Source organism: Canis lupus, chromosome 22 (assembly GCF_048164855.1).
Source record: "Canis lupus baileyi chromosome 22, mCanLup2.hap1, whole genome shotgun sequence".
Taxonomy (NCBI): Eukaryota; Metazoa; Chordata; class Mammalia; order Carnivora; family Canidae; genus Canis; species Canis lupus.
This window is the reverse complement of record NC_132859.1, coordinates 35,432,453-35,450,833: the sequence shown is the minus strand read 5'-3', so window position 1 is coordinate 35,450,833 and position 18,381 is coordinate 35,432,453. Positions and strand designations below refer to the sequence as shown.

Below are 18,381 nucleotides of genomic sequence, written 5' to 3'. Positions count from 1 at the left end.
TACAATTCCCTGCTCTTCTCGACATTTCCCAGAGCTTTTTCTGGACCACTCCCACCTACCAGCTCTGCTACAAATAGTGGCCTGTTGCAAGGCTCTGTGAAACTCTCTGATCCAGATTCCAGGCAGAGTTATGAAAGTTTCTTGATATCCTATCCCCTCTCTTTCTTTCACACAGTCAGACAGTGCAGCTGGGTTGCGTAGTACCAGAAAAAGTAGTACATGGGCTAGTCAGTATCTTTATCTGCACCATGTGAGAATTTCTACATGGCCAATAATTCTAAAGCCTTATGATTGGATTCAACCAGCCTAAATGTTTTCTGACAAGGTGTTAAATATACAATCAGGAGAGGTGAAAACCAATAAAGATTTGCTTTGGAAAAGTATCAGGACCTGTTTACAAAAATTAAATACCTTGAGGCTGACTTCCAGAATATTTCAATTGGACGTTTTTAAATACATATTTTATGTATATATATGATATGTATATCTGTATACTTGATATATATCAAAATGTCATATACATATATATACACATATATATATAAGTCCTTTGACTTTTAATTACGAGAATAGAAATTTATCCACTGATGTACATTAATACCTTATTGTTAAAGGAATTTTTTCACGTGCCAGAGTAAGAGCCAAGGCAGGGTTAGTTCTGCAAACTGTAGGGGAGAAATGCACACAGTGACATGGATTCTAGCCCTTAATGCACGTGCTGTTTTCCTGAACTACACTGACTGTTGTATTTTTGCCTTAATTCTTTTGCATATACCATTCCTTCCCCTTGGAGTGCCCTTCCCATCACTGTCTCTGTAGAAGGAGATCTTATTCATCCTTCATGACCCAAATCAACTGTCATTCTTCTCCCTGAAGTCATAGCTGTGGGTCATTATCTTTTCAATCAGGTATCTGTTTTCTTCTCTTTGGCCCCCGGAACTTTACTTTCATTTTTTTGACTGTTTTTTAAAGTCTGCTTTGAGGTAGAGTTATTTGCAAACAAGCCTTCTCTTTTCCACCAGGATTAAGTTCCTTGAGACTAGATTTTATGTCTTATTTATCCATGTAACTCCTACTGAACCCATAGAAAATTTATTAGTACTCGTAACCTGGATCTCATAATGGCTTTGTCTCTTCATAGGCTATGCCTTCACATTGGTACAATTTTTAGAAGATGTGCTAGATATCGGAAACATGGAGCATAAAGAAAGGATGATATTTGTAGTTTGCAACATTATAAACTAATCAAGAAGAGTAGTGGGCTGATTTCAAGAGAGTAGTAATACTCAACCCTTATATAAATCTTGCCATGTGCCAGGCTCTGTTCTAAGACCTTTATTGGAATCTTCAACCTTCACAGTTTAAGGACAAATTGAGACACAGAAGTACATGTAACTTGTTGGAGATCACAGAACTGGTAGGTTGCAGAGATGTGCTCTGGACCCACGTAGTTCTGGAATCTTTGCTCATTACCTTCACATCATGCTGCCAAAACAAGGAGAGCCCCATCTCCAACATCTCATCACTGTGCTTTCCTTTGTGGAAACTCACCAAGCAAAGGTTTACTGTAACAATCAACAGTCCTTTTCAAGTTCTTGTTCTTACCCTGTCTTGGAAGAAAGTGCATTAAAAAGTGGAATCTGTCACTGAAGTAGACAGGTATCATCAATGTATCATTAACATGTAGGTTTACTAGGGAGGTATCTTACTGGTGAGATAAATAACTACAGATAATTTTCATAGGCTCATGCACTAATTCGCAAAGTCTCTTCTCTGAACCAACAGCATTAGTGTCACCTATGAACTTGTTCGAAATGCAGATTCTTGAGCCCCCCTGCCCAGATCTACTAAATTAGTCTTCTGTGACTTTAATGCACACTTAAATCTGACTACTGTGATAGTCAACTGGTTCTTTAACTTGGCTACGCATTGGAATTGCCTGGGTTTTTAAAAATCCTGGGGCTTGTGTCTCTCCTCCTGAAATTTAGATTTAGTTGGCAGGGTGTGATTTTGGCCTTGACAATTTTGAAAGCTTCCCAGGGGACCCAAATGTTCCATTCTAGTGAGAACCAAGACTTTGTCCTAATATTTAGGGTTCTGGCTTATAGCAGGCACTTGATACAGACCTTGTTAGTGAGGACAGGTAGCTCTTACTGGTTATTATAACCATACAGGGCCTAATACAGTACCTGGTATTCAGTAGGCCTTCAGTAAATATCTGTGAATGAGTAGGTGTTATATAGATTTGTCATGCTTCATAAAGTATATAAAATAAAGAATTATAGTCTTATAGCATTCTACTTTCTTTAAAGAATATTCAAAAACTTTGTCCCAAATGAACCCAGACTGCCCTAGTTATGCTATTCCTCTTTGAGCCTTCACAAATCAATCACCTCTGCCTATAATGACTTCTTCTCTCCTTCCAAACAGTTCCTGACTAACTTCTACTCTTCATTCAAGTCTTAATGTTTCAGCCTCATCTTTGGGAAATGGGCCTTGACTGAGAAAAGCTACCTAGGAGATGTCCTCTCTGATTTTTTACTGAACTCATTATTCAACTCCAGTACCCATTTTTTAATCACATGAATTAAAATTGCCCACTTCTTAGACTGTATGTCCTCACTTTTTCATGGAAAGCACTACCTAGCACCCTCAGCTACAGGATGAGTGCTTGGTGCATGATAGTTGCTCAGTAAACATTGTTCAAAGGGATCAGTCATTTCTTCCTACAGGACTACCCCCCACATTATACAATCTCCTGGTCACCAAATCAGGGCTTCTTTGATCAGAGAAGAAAATAATCTTCTCTGCCACGAGGATGCTGCCTTGATGAGAGATACCGTGTAACTTTTAGCTGCAGGTCATTCTCACGGCCAAAATCTAAGGCCCAGAAAATGGGTTGGCTGGTGTTTTGGTTTCATTTGATTTTGCTCTTATACAGATGAGCTATTTGGGAGCTTCGGTCTCAATACCAACTTGTTAAACCTGACCATCTGTTGGGGAGGATTTTATTTTAGATGAGAGCATCTGGGTCCCCATTTACATTTGCTGAGGTTAATAGACCTGACAGCCTTCCTCTGTTCTCAGCAGGGAGCACAGCCTGGAACTGCTGGGGAGGAGGCAGCTGAGCTCTTCACTGGCTGTTCTCAAATATGCTCTCCCCACCCACAGGCATTTCTATAGTCTGTCTTAAGATTCTTATTTCTTAAAGTCAGAGCTTTCTAGTCCATAGATGGCACATAACTGAGAAGCTGTCTTAACCAGTATGATGTTGTAGTGGGTTCCAAGATGGCAGGAGGAAGAGAGGCTACAAAGACCTTAGGCCAAAACCCATCACTGCCACTTAGCTGGATGACCTGGGTCAAAACTGTGACCTCTCTGAGCTTCAGGCTTCTCACTGAAAATAAAGGAAGAACTATCTTCTTCCTTTTGTGAAAATTCAACAATATTTATTCAAGTGCCCAACATGGTGTTCATTAAATGGCCATCATGATTTTCACTTTTCTGCTGGCTAGCACTTCGGAGATTCTGGAGGAATTTCACATACCCTTCACTTGATTCTCATCACAACCCCAATGCAGACTGTACTTTCTGAGAAGCAGATCTGAGATGGTTTCATGGGCAGGAAGTTGTGGAATATTCTTGGGATCAGCATGGAAGGAAGAGCAGGGAGGATGCCGGACGGGGCAGAGAGAGAAGTTAAGCTATGACTCAGCCCAGTGACAGCCTTGGCCGATTCCATGGGAGCTGTGGAGCTGGAAAATTAGCTGAAGAAGAATTGTCCTGTCTTGAGCCAGTCATTCAGTTAGAGTTCCCAGTGTCTGCTGGACAAGAGCTCTCTCTACAGTGAGGTGTCACTGAAGGAGATGGCAGCTGAGGGCAACAGCCCTACCAGCAGCCAGGTGTCAAGCCTTTCACCATAGAAGGATCTGGTTGTTGTTGCATATATCAGGTTTGGTCATTTTTTTTCTTAAAAACATAAGGATACACCCTTCTTTTAAATGAGACCAATGGGTGTGCATGGTGTATATAGAGAGAAGAGACAAAAGAGAGAGAGAGGACAGACTGGAACCTAACCTCATTTTCTTAATTGGTGGCCCTTTGGGAGTGAAGCCAACTTGATTTACAAATTGCAACTTGCTTTAGGCTAGAGCCATTTGAGCACACATCTAAGTAATCTCCCTCAACTTCCCGGAACATGAGTAAGTCAGTTGAGAATCCCATCCCTCCTTGTTGAAAAGATCATTAGGGAATAGGATGAGCTGAAGAGAGAGCAGGGAGGTGTCAAAGTAAGAATTGGCTGGAAAAAATCAAACAGGAGATTTCATGCAAGACAATTGCACTAGGGGAGAGATAGTGACTTCAATGGGAGAGAGGAGTATTGCAGGTATCAAAAACGAGTTCATAGATGTTTCTTAACAGAAAGTTTTTAAGAACTGGGATGGGGGAATTATTGGCACTTCTGTTTGGTAATTGGCTTTACCCAAAGGAAAAGTAAACTTCCTCCTATCTTCATGACAGTAGTTTTACAAGGGGAAACAAGGCATCCTCTGATGGTAGGCTCCTACTTTCCCACTGAGACTGGAAGATAGTAAACTTTCTCCTTGGATTTTGAGGAAAGATGATTTCTAGGTCCTTGAGAAAGACATTTCTTGGGTCCTGACACTGATAAGAAGCTTCTTAGGAGACATATATGTTTCAAAGCAGAGAAAGAATTTGCAAATACCAATTCTCTAAATTCTCTACAAAAAAAGAAGTAGGGACAAATAATCAGAAACAAACTTCCCTAGTTTAGTCATGCTGAGAATAATGTTAAAGCCAGTTTGATCAGAAATTTTCAGAAGAGCTCTAGAATCAGAGCTAACTGGTTTTGGTGGGGAGGGATGTCAGGCTATTTCTTTATCTTTCTTCCAGTCTCAGGTTTAGCTCCTCCATGGCTCTAACTCAAGCTGGGTAAACCCACGTTAGCCCCATTTGCCTTGGAGGACCTAGCCCTTGGTTATTGGTGCTCCCACCATCCCCTTTGACCCTATGGGTAGCATGTGGCTTCTTGATTTTCTTAATCTATGGTATCCTCATCATCTCTTCTTTTCACCCAGCTGTTCTATCACTAATTCCATGGATTAAATTCTCTCTGTTTAAAACATTTAACCATTTCTCTTTTTCTAATTGGACCCTGATTAGTACAGACCTTCTCTGGGTAGCCAAAATGAAATATAATATAACAATTATCCTTCAGGCTAGCTCTTATTTTCTCTTGGAAATCCCACAGGGGAAAAATTCTTTAGTTTCAGAATTCCTCAGGTGGGAATAATAAAGGAGGTAACATTGTGTTAGCTAAACTCATATTCCTTCCTGGCTATGTTTGCAGCAGAGACTAGAAGAAAAATCATGAAGTCATCTGTAAGACCTCAGAGCTTTCCTTCTCTTTGTTGAAAAAGGGAGACAGAAATTTGGTGGGTTATAGTAAGGTCTTCAAGAATTACTGCTAGTACTATATTGCTTATAGGAAGAAACACTTCTCACTACTTATGATATCAAAGCTTTCATTGTTTCTTTTTTTTCTTTACTGTTCTATGCATTGTATGTAAAAAATATATATATAAGTTCATTAGTTTCAGATATAGTGTTCAATAATTCATCAGTTGCATATAATACCAGTGCTAATCACATGCCCTCCTTAATGTCCATCACCCAATACCTCCTCACCACCCCTCCAACAATCCTGTTTGCTCCTATGATTAAGAATCTCTTATGGTTTGTCTCCCTTTATGATTTCTTCTTGCTTTATTTTTCCCTCCTTTCCCTTATGATCCTCTGTTTTGTTTCTTAAATTCCACATATGAGTGAGATCATATAATTGTCTTTCTCTGATTGACTTATTTTGCTTAGCATAATACCCTCTAGTTCCATCCATGTCATTGTAAATGGCAAAATTTCTTTTTTTGATGGCTGAGTAGTATTCCATTGTGTGTGTGTATAATATTATAAATGATATATATATATATATATATATATATATATATATATATATATTACATTTTCTTTATCCATTCCCCTGGTGATGGGCATCTGGGCTTTTTCTATAATTTGGCTATTGTGGACATTGCTGCTATAAATATTGGGGTGCAGGAATCCCTTTGGATCACATTCAGTACAATCCCTATCAAAATACCATGGACTTTTTTCACAGGGCTGGAACAAATATTCCTAAAATTTTTATGGAACCAGAAAGGACCCCAAATAGCCATAAGAATGTTGAAAAAGAAAACCAAAGTTGGTGGCATCACAATGCCAGACTTCAAGCTATATTACAAAACTGTAATCATCAAGGCAGTAAGGTAGGCACAAAAACAGACACATAGATCAATGAAACAGAATGGAAAACCGAAATGAATTTTCAACTCTATGGTCAACTAATCTTTGAAAAAGCAGGAAATAATATCCAATGGAAAAAAGACAGTCTTTTCAATAAATGGTGTTGGGAAAATTGGACAGCCACAAGTAAACGAATGAAACTGGATGATTTTTTTATACTATACACAAAGATAAACTCAAAATGGATGAAATATCTAAATGTGAGACAGGAATCCATCAAAATCCTAGAGAACATAGGCAGCAACCTTTTTGACCTTGGCTGCAGCAACTCCTTGCTAGACATGTCTCCAAAGACAAGGGAAACTAAATGAACTATTGGGACTTCATCAAGATGAAAAGCTTCTGCACAACACAAGAAACAGTCAACAAAACTAAAAGGCAACCTACAAAATGGGAGAAGATATTTGCAAATGACATATCAGATAAAGCATTCATTGTTTCATGTGTCACAAATAATTAAGTCAATTGGAAGATGCTTAAGTGAGTAAATCGCTTGAATTCTGTGTTTGTGAGCACACTCTTTTTAGTTACATCTTTATGATCCATTCTTCAAGGCAATCCCGTGCTCACCTTTTACCCATAACATAATGGATACATTAAATGCAGTTAGAGTTAAATTACTTGAAACTGAAAGTAGTTATTAATGCAGAAGGGTTCTCATTATTTGTGCTGAACTAAGGAAAAATGATAACAGAAAGTTTATATAAAGTGTTTAGCATAATAGGTTCTTGGTAAATATCAACTTCCTTGCCACTTCAACTAAAAATACATTTTCCTTATTTTTTGTCTTGCTGAAACCTTATTAACAGCATTTGTGTATGAATGAAGCACTCCTCTCTTTTTTCCCTATCCCCTTAGCCTTTCTGAAGCCATCATCCTAGTGAAGAGCATGGAAGGCATCATCAGTGATTATCTCTCTGACTCTCATTTGCTAAGCCTTCCTAGAGCATTCTGACCTGCTTTCCAGGGTCACACTCTTTATGTTTATCACATTGGAATATGCTTTTCTCCATTTGGTCATCAGAAAAGCCTTCTATAGTCCTTAAATACAAAAAAGGTAATGCAAATTAATTATAATATAATAATATAAATATAATATAATATAATAGCTAAAGTTTAGCCATAGGTGATATTTTAAATATAAGAATGTGACTCTTTTAAAAAGACATTTTAGAAGTAATGTGTGTTCTATACCTGAATACCTGAGCCCTGTAATGCCTGACCATTCACTGTAAGAGTTAGGAGTAGTAAATTGATCTAATGACCATCTCTTTGGGACTTTCAGAGGTTACTGCGTACTAGAAGAGACTTTCAGGTAGAATTACTCTTCATCTTCTTTTTTTTTTAAGATTTTATTTATTTGAGACAGAGAGAGAGAGAGAGTGCGTGTGCACAAGTGGTATGGGGGGGGGAGGGGCAGAGAGAGAGGGAGAAGTAGACTTCCTGCTGAGCAGGGAGCCCCCTGGGGCTCATCCCAGGAACTTGAGATCATAACCTGAGCCAAAGGCAGATGCCACCACTCAGATGCCCCAAATTACTCTTCTTTATGGATAAGTTTCTTAAGGACACATGCCACATTTTTCCATTTACTGTGTGTCCTTTTCCATTTACTCTGTGTTACCCCTTAGAAACGGGTCTTACACTGTACAGTGGAAGTTTAATGAATGGGTATTGTCTTTGTGAACTTATTGATGTGGGCACTGGAGTTTGCTACAGGTAAAGAGAAGAGATAGAATCTCTTGTATGAACCATATTTGACTGTTGCTTTCCTGGACAGGTCATCAGCCTGTCAGGACCTAAAACTGTGTCCTAGCTTCAGAGCTTTTCCTGACTGAAATCATTTTACAACATTTCCTGACTGCAGTCACTGGACAGATCATTTTACTTGTTTGAGTCTTAGTGCCTTCATCTATAGAATGGGAATAAAAATGTAATCAATATTTCAGTAGATATTTTAAGGATCAAATTCAGTAACTATATATGAAACAGTCATGTAAATTGTAGAGTACAAAAAAAATACAACCAGGTATTATTAATTTGCAGAAACACACTATGAGATAAAAGTTGGAGGAAGAATGTCTTGGCCAACATGTACCTTGTTTTTACCTTGAATCGAATCCATTGCCATTAAGCATCTCAGTGTGCACATACTTCCACTCTGGTTTGTGGCCCAAAACTAGAATTTATATACAAACATGAGGGAGTTCAAAGAAAGGAGAAAGTAAAGCACAAAGTTCCATCTCTATTCATGGAAAATGTTAATCTCAATGTCCATCTATTCAAAGTCCATTGACCAGGGGAGCCTGGGTGGCTCAGTCGGTTAAGCATCTGCCTTCAGCTCAGGTCATGATCCCAGGGTCCTGGGATCAAGCCCTGAATCATGCTCCCTGCTCTGCATGGAGTCTGCTTCTCCCTCTTCCTCCACCCCTCTTCCTGGTTGTGCTCTCTGTTTCAAATAAATAAATAAAATATTTAAAAACAAACAAAACAACAAAAAAACCAACAAAGTCCATTGACCTAGTTATTTCTCTCTTGAACCCCAAAGATAAATACACTTCAAACTAAGATGAAGTATGATTAAGAAGAAAAAGTTTTAAAAACCATGAAAAAGTAAATACAAATAAAGTAATATATCATCCAGAAAATTAATGAAAAAATCTCACTATCTTGTAACATAAAAGCATCTAACTCTAGCATTTTACTCATATTTTTCTTTGTATAATTGACAGGCTTTGAACTACCTTAGAGTTCATGCATTGGAGAAAATGGTCTAAGTTTTCATAGTAAAGAATGCATAGTAAAACCTAGAAATCATAAGACTATTGTATTTGTTGGAGGACTTATAACTTATCAGACAAATCCAGACAGCTATTTGTAGAGATGTTATCTAATTGTTATTAATAATATAATAATTACATATTTATTATCTGATGTATATCAGGCATTATTTGTGTATGTAATACTACAATAAAAGATTACATAAAGAAACATTTAATCTGTCAGTTGGCTCTAGCCTCTACACCTGGGCCAATTCACGGACAAATTGTTGAGGAAACAATACCTGAATAGAACGAATTTTGACTGAGTTTTTCAGAGAGCACAGATGTAACTAGCCAAGTTCATGAAAATGTTAAAGCATAACCTCATACAAATCACTCATCCTTTTTGAATTTTCATTTTATCTGATAAATGAGAGTAAAAATAGCCAATTTGCATATTGATATGTTTAGTTTTTCAGGTACTAAGACATTAATGGCACAGGATCATGGTTAGAGTTGTTAAGAATTAAGTGAGAGTCATTTTCACATCTATTTTCACCATGGCACCATATAGTGGCTGTATGTTATATGTTCATTCTATTTTCTGCCATGAAATTTACCCAGCTGACCATTCCTTTCCTCTCAAAATAACCACTAACAATCACTGGGCATCAATTATGTGGAAACATTTTGCTTTGATAATTAAATGGGCCAGCCCTCTAACAATATAGATAAGCTGTGTTATGGATAAATACACAGCTAACATTCTGACTTTGAATGATGGACCAGGATCCACGAAGGTCACCACTGCCCTAGCTAGGGAACACATGAAAAAAGAATACTCTAGGAAAATTTTCCTTATTGCCACAGTCCAAAATCTGTATGTAACCTGATCTGAGTTTGAGTATGGCAAAACTCAAAACACTCTATTTGGCACTAGAAAGTTTGTGGTCCTTTTTTGGAATATTCTTGTTATTTTATTTTATTATTTTATTTTATTTTATTTTATTTTATTTTATTTTATTATTTTTGGCCTCTGAGAAGCAGGAAGTGGGTAGACACATCTGCCACTGGTAGCCTTCCTCCAATCAATTTCACAAGAGAGAGGGAAAAAGTGTAGAAATCAAAGAGTTCCGAGAAAGGAGGGTTGTGGTTATATGTTGTTTTCTTCAGAATCTCTTTATTTCTTCCATACACACAAAACAAACAGCAACAACAGATTACAATAACATATTCTTTTTTCTAGTAATCCCATTTTGTGACCTTGAGCCTACATTTTGCCCTTATCTCAGAATTGCCTCTCCCTGGAACAAGCTATGTCCATGTTAGGGAAGAGAAGAGTAGAGGGTTTTAAGGCCTAATGGAGCATAAGGACTTTTTTTTTTTTTTTTAAATGAAGCCCCAAATGTGTAAAAAGATGATTGAAATGAACAAAAGTGAACCAAAATTTCATTTGAGTTTTGACACAGTTTATGCAGATTTTGTGGTTAACAATGTCCTAGGGAATGAGTGGGAAAGTACACAAATAATTATGTCTACAAAACTGAGAGTCCAAGCTGTGGGCAGGTGAGTAAATGAAATTCTCTGTTCCTGGAAGCATGTGTACACATTGTGTTTGGCAGGAGGGAAGGGGGCTGGTGGGAGGGGGCTTCTTTGCAGGCCAAGCTGTGTGGGCAGAAACATTTTGAGGAAACTCCCATAACATTCACCAGCTGCAGAGCATTCTGTGTATTCATGAAGGGCCAAATTTATACTCTGTTAAAATAAACTTAAAAGAATCAACATGAGATACTTTTCAAATGAAGTCAACAATTGACTCCCATGTCAACAATTCATAAGTCCAAACCAATCTAAGTGCAAAGAAAGGGGACAAATGTTTTAGTTGGTGACAACCAGATAAATCAGGCCTGGAAATCATGGTAGCCAGTGTATTAAGCAACAAAGATTTATAAGTGATCAGAAAATGCATTTCGTTTTGTTTCCCACTTTACTTTTAAATTTTATTCAGTGGGAAAGATCCTTCCCTTGCTGTTATATGGAAATGTACGCAAAACTGAGGAAAAAACACTCCAGGATTTTTCTAGTCATTCTTAGATAGTAAGTCTCATGGTCACTGTAAATCGCAATTGTCATCTCATGTTAGCAATTAAAAATGGTCTTTTCCAAATAATAATCACAACACAGAACTTATCGTTAGGTGATCTCCCTTCCTGCTCATGATTTCTCTTTTCTAATCAGTTAGCTTGGTTCCTGGTTCCTCTTGTTCACTGCCTGAGTTTAGGATTGTGAGGCCACTGGGGTTTACAGCTCTTGGTGGAAGGCTTTGGATGAGACCTAGCTTTTTAGAAAATTATGTTGAGAAGTAAGAGGTAAATATTAAATGGGACGTTGGAAAGGGTAAGCACCAGAAGGAAACACAGAGTTCCCAAGATCAAGATCCTTTTTTTTTTTTTTTTTTTTAAGATCCTTTTTATTACAACTCCAACCCTATGTTCTTTCATGGTGTTCTATAAATGATGTCTGGGTATCAGGAACATGTGATCTGTGGACAGATGGATGTACACCTAGTTGTCAGGTGCACCCCTAAAATCAGCTGATATCCTCATCTTCTCAGGCTTAATTCCCTCTATTCCCCAACTGCAAATAAACATACTAAGCTCTCCCAGGATCACCCTAATGGTCCCTCAACAAAGCGTAGGGTTAGAACATTCCATAACCCCTTTTATTAGTATGTGAGTGTAAGATTCAGACCAACTCTCTCTCTAAATAATAATAAATTGTATATATTCCTTAGAGATCAGTTACCTAGTTGGTTCTCACTCAAGGCAAGTACCACCCATTGATTTCCCTCATTCCAGCCTGAGCTGAGTTATATTATATAAATGTTAATTTAATGTTTCCCAGTCCCTAGATGTCCCTTGACTATGATAAACCTCCTTAGTGTGGGTAGGGGGAAAGTTGTATTTAATTCTGTCTGCCTCACCCCCCTAAAATACAGCAAAGCAAAACTTTGTCAGAATCAATAATTCCTTATAGTCTATATCCAATTGAGATGATTTATGTTTCCTTTTCTCAATGGCAGAGTAAATCAGCGACCCTCCTTTCCCAAGACAAATGCTGCTGCTAATGAGGTCAGGTGGGCCTCAGATTTGTTTCTAGACCCCAAAGTTTTTCTAGTTTTCCCCCACAGAGGAATACGCTCAGTACTCATTATAACAGAGGCAGCACTGGAGGCCCCAGAAATTTCTTGGAACCTTTATCTCCCTGCCAACACTGAATTTACCTTTGGAGGGCCTTTTTAGCAATTTTGTGACTGTTCAGGGAGTTCTTCGTTGACAGATTTTTCCGAAATATCTCGCCTGAGGCCCTCTTGACACATCCTAGTATTTATTAATGCTTTGCCAAGTTAGAGTGTTTTAATTTCTTCTAACTAGATTAGTATCAGATTTTTCAAGTTACTCTCTGTAATGTTGCTAAAGGATGGGAAAGGACTAACAGGAAATGGGACATTGATGTCCTGTGATTGTGCACCTGTCACTCTGTTGAAATATTCTCAAATGTGTACATTCATTGCACACTTGTGTTTTATGATAGAACATGAGATCTCAACTCACAGTATCTATGTGGGTCCATTTGGTCGATGTGTCATATCTATTTTATATTATTGCAGCTCTTTGCCATGCAATTACTCTGTCTTTAAGTTTTTACTTTCCTCTTTGAGAAATGTCTCATGGAACACAGGAAACATTTGCTTAAAATAAACCATTTGACTGCTTCCTCTTCTGGCAATGTCAATGTGACTTAATATCTCTGAGCCTTGATTTCCTCATCAGTGAGATGGGAATAATTTTAACCACTCTATGTAATTGGGAGTGTTAAATCACAAAAACATGTTAAATCCCTGGCTAGGAGGGTGCTCAACAAATATTTATTCAACATATGGTAGATACAATTATGACCCATTCTGGAAAACATCTGCAAGGTTAGGCTGTCTGGGACCAGAGGTCTGTTTATCACTACTGTCTCCAGGCTTGTGGAGGTGCTCACAAAGAAGCATGGCTTGTCAAGGTCACACAGTGAAATCTGGATAGATGAAAACTCTACCCCACTTCTCACCCATGCTCACCATCCTCACTGTTCCTTTCATCACATCTTGGTATCTCTTGCTAAGCATCATGGTTTTAAACCTAAATACTTTTCACCTCATCCTACTAATTAATAGGGGATCCTATGGGAGATGTTCCAAATAATTTAATAGCCTTAAAATCTATTGTGAAATAAATTCTGTATATAAATTGCTGAAGGGAAAAAATCCTACCAATTCAATGTTCTATAATTGTCACTAATGCAAATAGTATTCATATATACATATATTCATTTTTGAGGCTAATCAATTAGATAAGTTTTTAGGAAAACTAACCTATTTTTCTCCTTATAAGGCCCCAAATCTTCAAATTAGAAATGATGTCATTCTTTTTACTATGAGAACCTTATAGTCCCAAACGATTATTAGACAATTATGTTTCTCAGAGGAGTCATGCTGGAGATCCAAGCATTCTACTGACATAAAATAATTATCTCTCACCCTTTGGGAGCCCTCACATGAAGAGTTTAAAAGAGGAATGAAATGCCTGTAAGATGATTAGGACGAGGGTAATGTTGTTTTTAATACTTTTCAGGCCAAGAAACTTGTAATAGACCTCATTGAAAACAGGAAAAATGATATAAAGTCAGTGTCAAAATAGAATATTTCTTTGAGAAGTTTTTTGAAATATTCTACTTGGACTTTTTTTCTTGGGTTATGGTAAACATATTCTGGTTTCATGTAGTAAGAGTAACATTTGTGTATCACTTGACTAATGTGGCCAGAAATGTTTTCCATACATAAGGTCATTTTTTTATGCTTAACTGAGTTAAGCTAAGATGAGTAAGCTTAATTATACTCTTTTTAAAGATAATATAGGTGAAACTTAAGGTGGTGAAGTAACTTTGGGATTCATTTAAGAGGTGAATTGAAAGGAATTGCAAAAAAAAGAGGTCACGTGTTCCTTAGAGACTGGGGAGAAAGAGTTTCTAGATGGTTACCTATGTGAGTTGGATTGGGAAGCTGGTGATATTTGCATCTGACATAATCTGTGACATGAGAGGCAAAACCATCTTTGGAGAAAAGATGGAGCAGTGTCAGTTGGGACATGAGGAAAATATAAGTGGTGGCAGAGGACAGAGTCACCAAGACCTAATTCAGAGCAGCCGAGATAAGGACAGGGCCACAGGCTCAGACAGGAATAAAACCATCTCTGAACAGGTACTTCTGAAGGTCAATTATTGCTTCAAAATAGCATTCTCAGTTCCTCTTTCTCTTCTCTAAAATCTGAGAACTAGACTCTCCATGTGGTTAATGTTATTCTTTTCAATGTAATATTTTAGATCATAGGAGTTACAACTGAGCACGAAAAACACAGCAAGATTCAAAGAAGTAGTTGCCTCCTCACCAAATGGACTATAAACTCTTGAGGACCTCATTAGTAACATCTGTGGTATCATCCTTGGGTCAGCAGCCACGGCAGTGCTGCACTTTGTCATCTATTTCCCACCCTGCAAAAAATCCACCGAGTGTGTCAGTCTTGGATACTCTGAATGGCCTGTCCTTGCATTCCAAGTCTGGCCCCCCATTTCTCTGTGCCTTAATTCAACTGGTTCAAAGGTCATAGAGGGAGGAAATTCAAGATTTGTAGATTTAGGGATTAGACAAGGTGAAGAGACAAGATAAAGTGAGATGAGAGGAATTATTCAGGGAGGTACAGAGTCACAACATTGTACCTAAAAGTCCCTATGGGGTAGCGTGTACCCCACATACACATGTTTCATGGATTCCAATGGGCCGAATAGTAGTATAAGATGGACACTTCCTTCCACTTACAATACACCTTAAGGCAGGATTTTGTTGTGAAAGTTACGTGGGCATTGGAAACAGACAGCTGGGACTCTCTCCTACTAGATCCAAAAGTGATTGCTGTACCAGCTAGTACTGACAGAAAATTCAACTTTAGATTGTTTACAGAGTGAGGGAGATTAATTGATTTTAGATGGAAGTCCAGGACCTGGCTGTGTTTCATGGTTGGTTTGATTCAGTAGCTCAACAATGATATTAACACTCAAATTCCATCCCATCTCTCAACCAAAGACACTGGATGACTGGCTACCATTTCGACACCACATGCTCCCTTAGTCCTGTCCAGATGGTTGATTTCAGCCTATCAGCACATTCCATTGCTCTGAGCACCATCAATGTTTCAGAAAAGAATATAATTCTGAGCTGGTTAACTAGGTTAAGTTTGAGATTTAGATTCTGGGACTGGAACCACCTCTACCAAATGAACCACTTAGTTGTGACTATGCTGTGAAGGCATCTTAGAAGGAGTCATTGAGATTAGCAAGCATTTTAAGTCTTGGTAGACAGGTTACATGGAAGTCTGCAAGCTTTGAGTTCTTCATCTGTACATTATGGAAGATGCCAGGGCCTATGGGAACATTGAATTTTGTAAACATCGAAAAATGTCCTAGTGTACTGCCTGGCATGCAGCATGTTGATTACTTTTTCTCCCTCTTATAATGCAATAATGCCCTGAAAATGAAGTACAGATACAGAATCAGGTAAAGTAGTTTGCAAAGTACTTTCCAAATCTCATATTTTTATACTTTCATGATAATTTGTGTCACTTTGTTTGCATTTTATTACCTTAAAAATTCCAAGGACTTTAGGACAACTATCAACCACTGATAGAGGTTCCTTTTTCTCTCTCTCCCCTCATTTTTTTTTTACTTTACCCATTTTTATTATAAAATATAATGGGGAGCCTGGGTAGTTCAGTTGGTTGAATGTCTGCCTTCAGCTCAGGTAATGATGCCGGGGTTCTGAGATCCCTGCTCAGTGAGGAGCCTGTTTCTCCCTCTCTCTCTCTGCCTCTCCCCCACTGGTGCTCTCCCTCTCTGTCTCTCAAATAAAAAAATAAAGTCTTTAAAAATATATATAAGATGCATTATGCAATCCTTGCCTCATTTTTAAATGTTAAACCTTAACATGATCTATGGGAATAGTAGAAACAATTTCTCTTTAAGTTAAATTTTGTACTTATGAGTAAAGTGGAGTTCAATGCAATGTTTGCACCCATTTACTTTGTTAGTTATGAGAGCCATTTGTCATTTGTCATGAAGCTGGATACCACTGTGCGAAATGGAAAAAAGAGGCAATGAAGCTAAGCGACATTCTGTGAGAATCTTGGAGAAATTCTTAATCTCTCAGTTCCTCCATTTTCTGACCTGCAAAATTGAGAAGAGGAAGGAAGGCAGGCAGGCAGGCATAAAGGAAGGAAGGAAGGAAGGGAAAACATGAAATATGATCACTGAATAAGGAAAATGAAGGACTTAAACAATTTCTGCAGGGATGGTACAATAAATAAATGATCCTTAAAATCATCATCATCTTTTAAATTAACAAATTTCCTTTTAAAGGTGCTTTTTTAAAAATTCTTTATTTATTTATGATAGTCACACAGAGAGAGAGAGAAGCAGAGACATAGGCAGAGGGAGAAGCAGGCTCCATACACTGGGAGCCCGACGTGGGATTCGATCCCGGGTCTCCAGGATCGCGCCCTGGGCCAAAGGCAGGCACCAAACCGCTGCGCCACCCAGGGATCCCGAATATGTGTTTAATAAAATGAATTGATGTTGTTAAAAGTCAGAAAAGAGGTTGCCCTCAGAAAAGCAGTGACTGTAAATTAGTTAGCTTCTCCAGAGAAATGGAACCAGTAGGAAATGTATATGCGTATGTATACAGTATATGTGTGTTTACACACACACACACACACACACACACAAAGAGATTTAGTTTGAGGAATTGGCGTACACAGCTGTGGAAGCAGGTAAGTCTAACAAGTGTCGGATAGCTAGTAGGCTAGAAATTTCTGGGCAGGACTCAATGCTATAGTCCTGGGACAGATGAAATCTCAGTTTTAAAGGACTTTTAGCTGATTGAATGGGGCCTACCCACATCATTGAGAATAATTTCCCTTATATAAAGGCAAGTGATTGTAGATGTTAACCAGGTCATGAAATAACTTTAAATCACCTAAATCAGCATTTGACCGAGTAGCCTAGCCAAATGAACATATAACACTAACCATCACAGACCTGAAAGAAACATGAAGGGAACTTCTGGAACAGTACCCTGTTCCTTGATTTAGGGGCCTGAATTGTGGAAATTCTTCCAGCAGTACATTTATAATGTGTGTATTTTTCTAGATATACATTATACTTTAATAAAAAACTTTTGATTTTCTTTATTTCTATTTTCTCTACAGCCCAAATCAGAGATAGCAGGGGATTTCTTCTCATGCAGATTTGTCTGGTGATTGCTTCTGGGACTAAATAAAGAAGAATTCTGTGATTGTATCCAATCTTGGTGGGTGTGATTGTAGTAATCAGTCAGTGATAGCTCCAGTAAACAGGGACAACATGTCACACCTGTGTTGACCATCTCACTGGTTATTACAGTTTTAAGTACTCCATGAAGTCCTATAATACTTAAGGCTCTATGAATTTGCTATGTATTATTAAAATAAAATATTGTTAAAATAATAATAATATGTTAAAATCATGGTTATTGTTAATGGTCTTTAGTAAATGGTTCATTTAACACTATTTATTTAGTTATAAGAGCCCTTAACATGACTTTCTTGTCTAGTTTCATTTATCTTCACATCTGCTTTTTCTCTTGTTCTTTTCTTTAGTCACAGATGATGAATAAAATACATATGACTAGAAGTAAGCCTATGCTGGGTGGTCATTTTCTCAACCAAGATAGAGTCGAAAAATAGCACCACGGAAATACTACTTGGACTGAGAGTTAAGAGACTTGAAATCGAATATGTATTCTGATGAAGGTTGCATGGTTTTCTGCATCCTGATTTCCTCTCATTCTTGAAGAATTACTCATCAGGGTCTAGACTCATACATTTCTCATGGACAAAGGAAATAAAAATTATGAGATCACATTTCTCCATGGACTCTTCATACATAGCCCTCGATCGCCAAAGATCAGGTTGAAATGGAAAGAAATTTTCAGGTTACTCTCTCCCATTTGGCTCTCGACATTAACACAGGCTACGTTTTGTTAACCAGGTTCCCTTAGGTTGGTAGGGTTTAAGTTATAATGGCTGCTGGCAGTGATTACATTGAAGAAGAT

The 18,381-nt window shown here is 37.9% G+C and overlaps 1 long non-coding RNA gene across 1 annotated transcript; it reads left to right on the top strand.

The window, feature by feature from the left end:
- The first annotated feature begins 7,249 nt into the window (after positions 1-7,249).
- Positions 7,250-18,129, top strand: LOC140614482 (uncharacterized). Its single transcript, XR_012015338.1, has 3 exons — positions 7,250-7,435; positions 17,498-17,598; positions 17,927-18,129. It is a non-coding gene; the product is annotated as an uncharacterized lncRNA (long non-coding RNA).
- Positions 18,130-18,381: the final 252 nt, after the last annotated feature.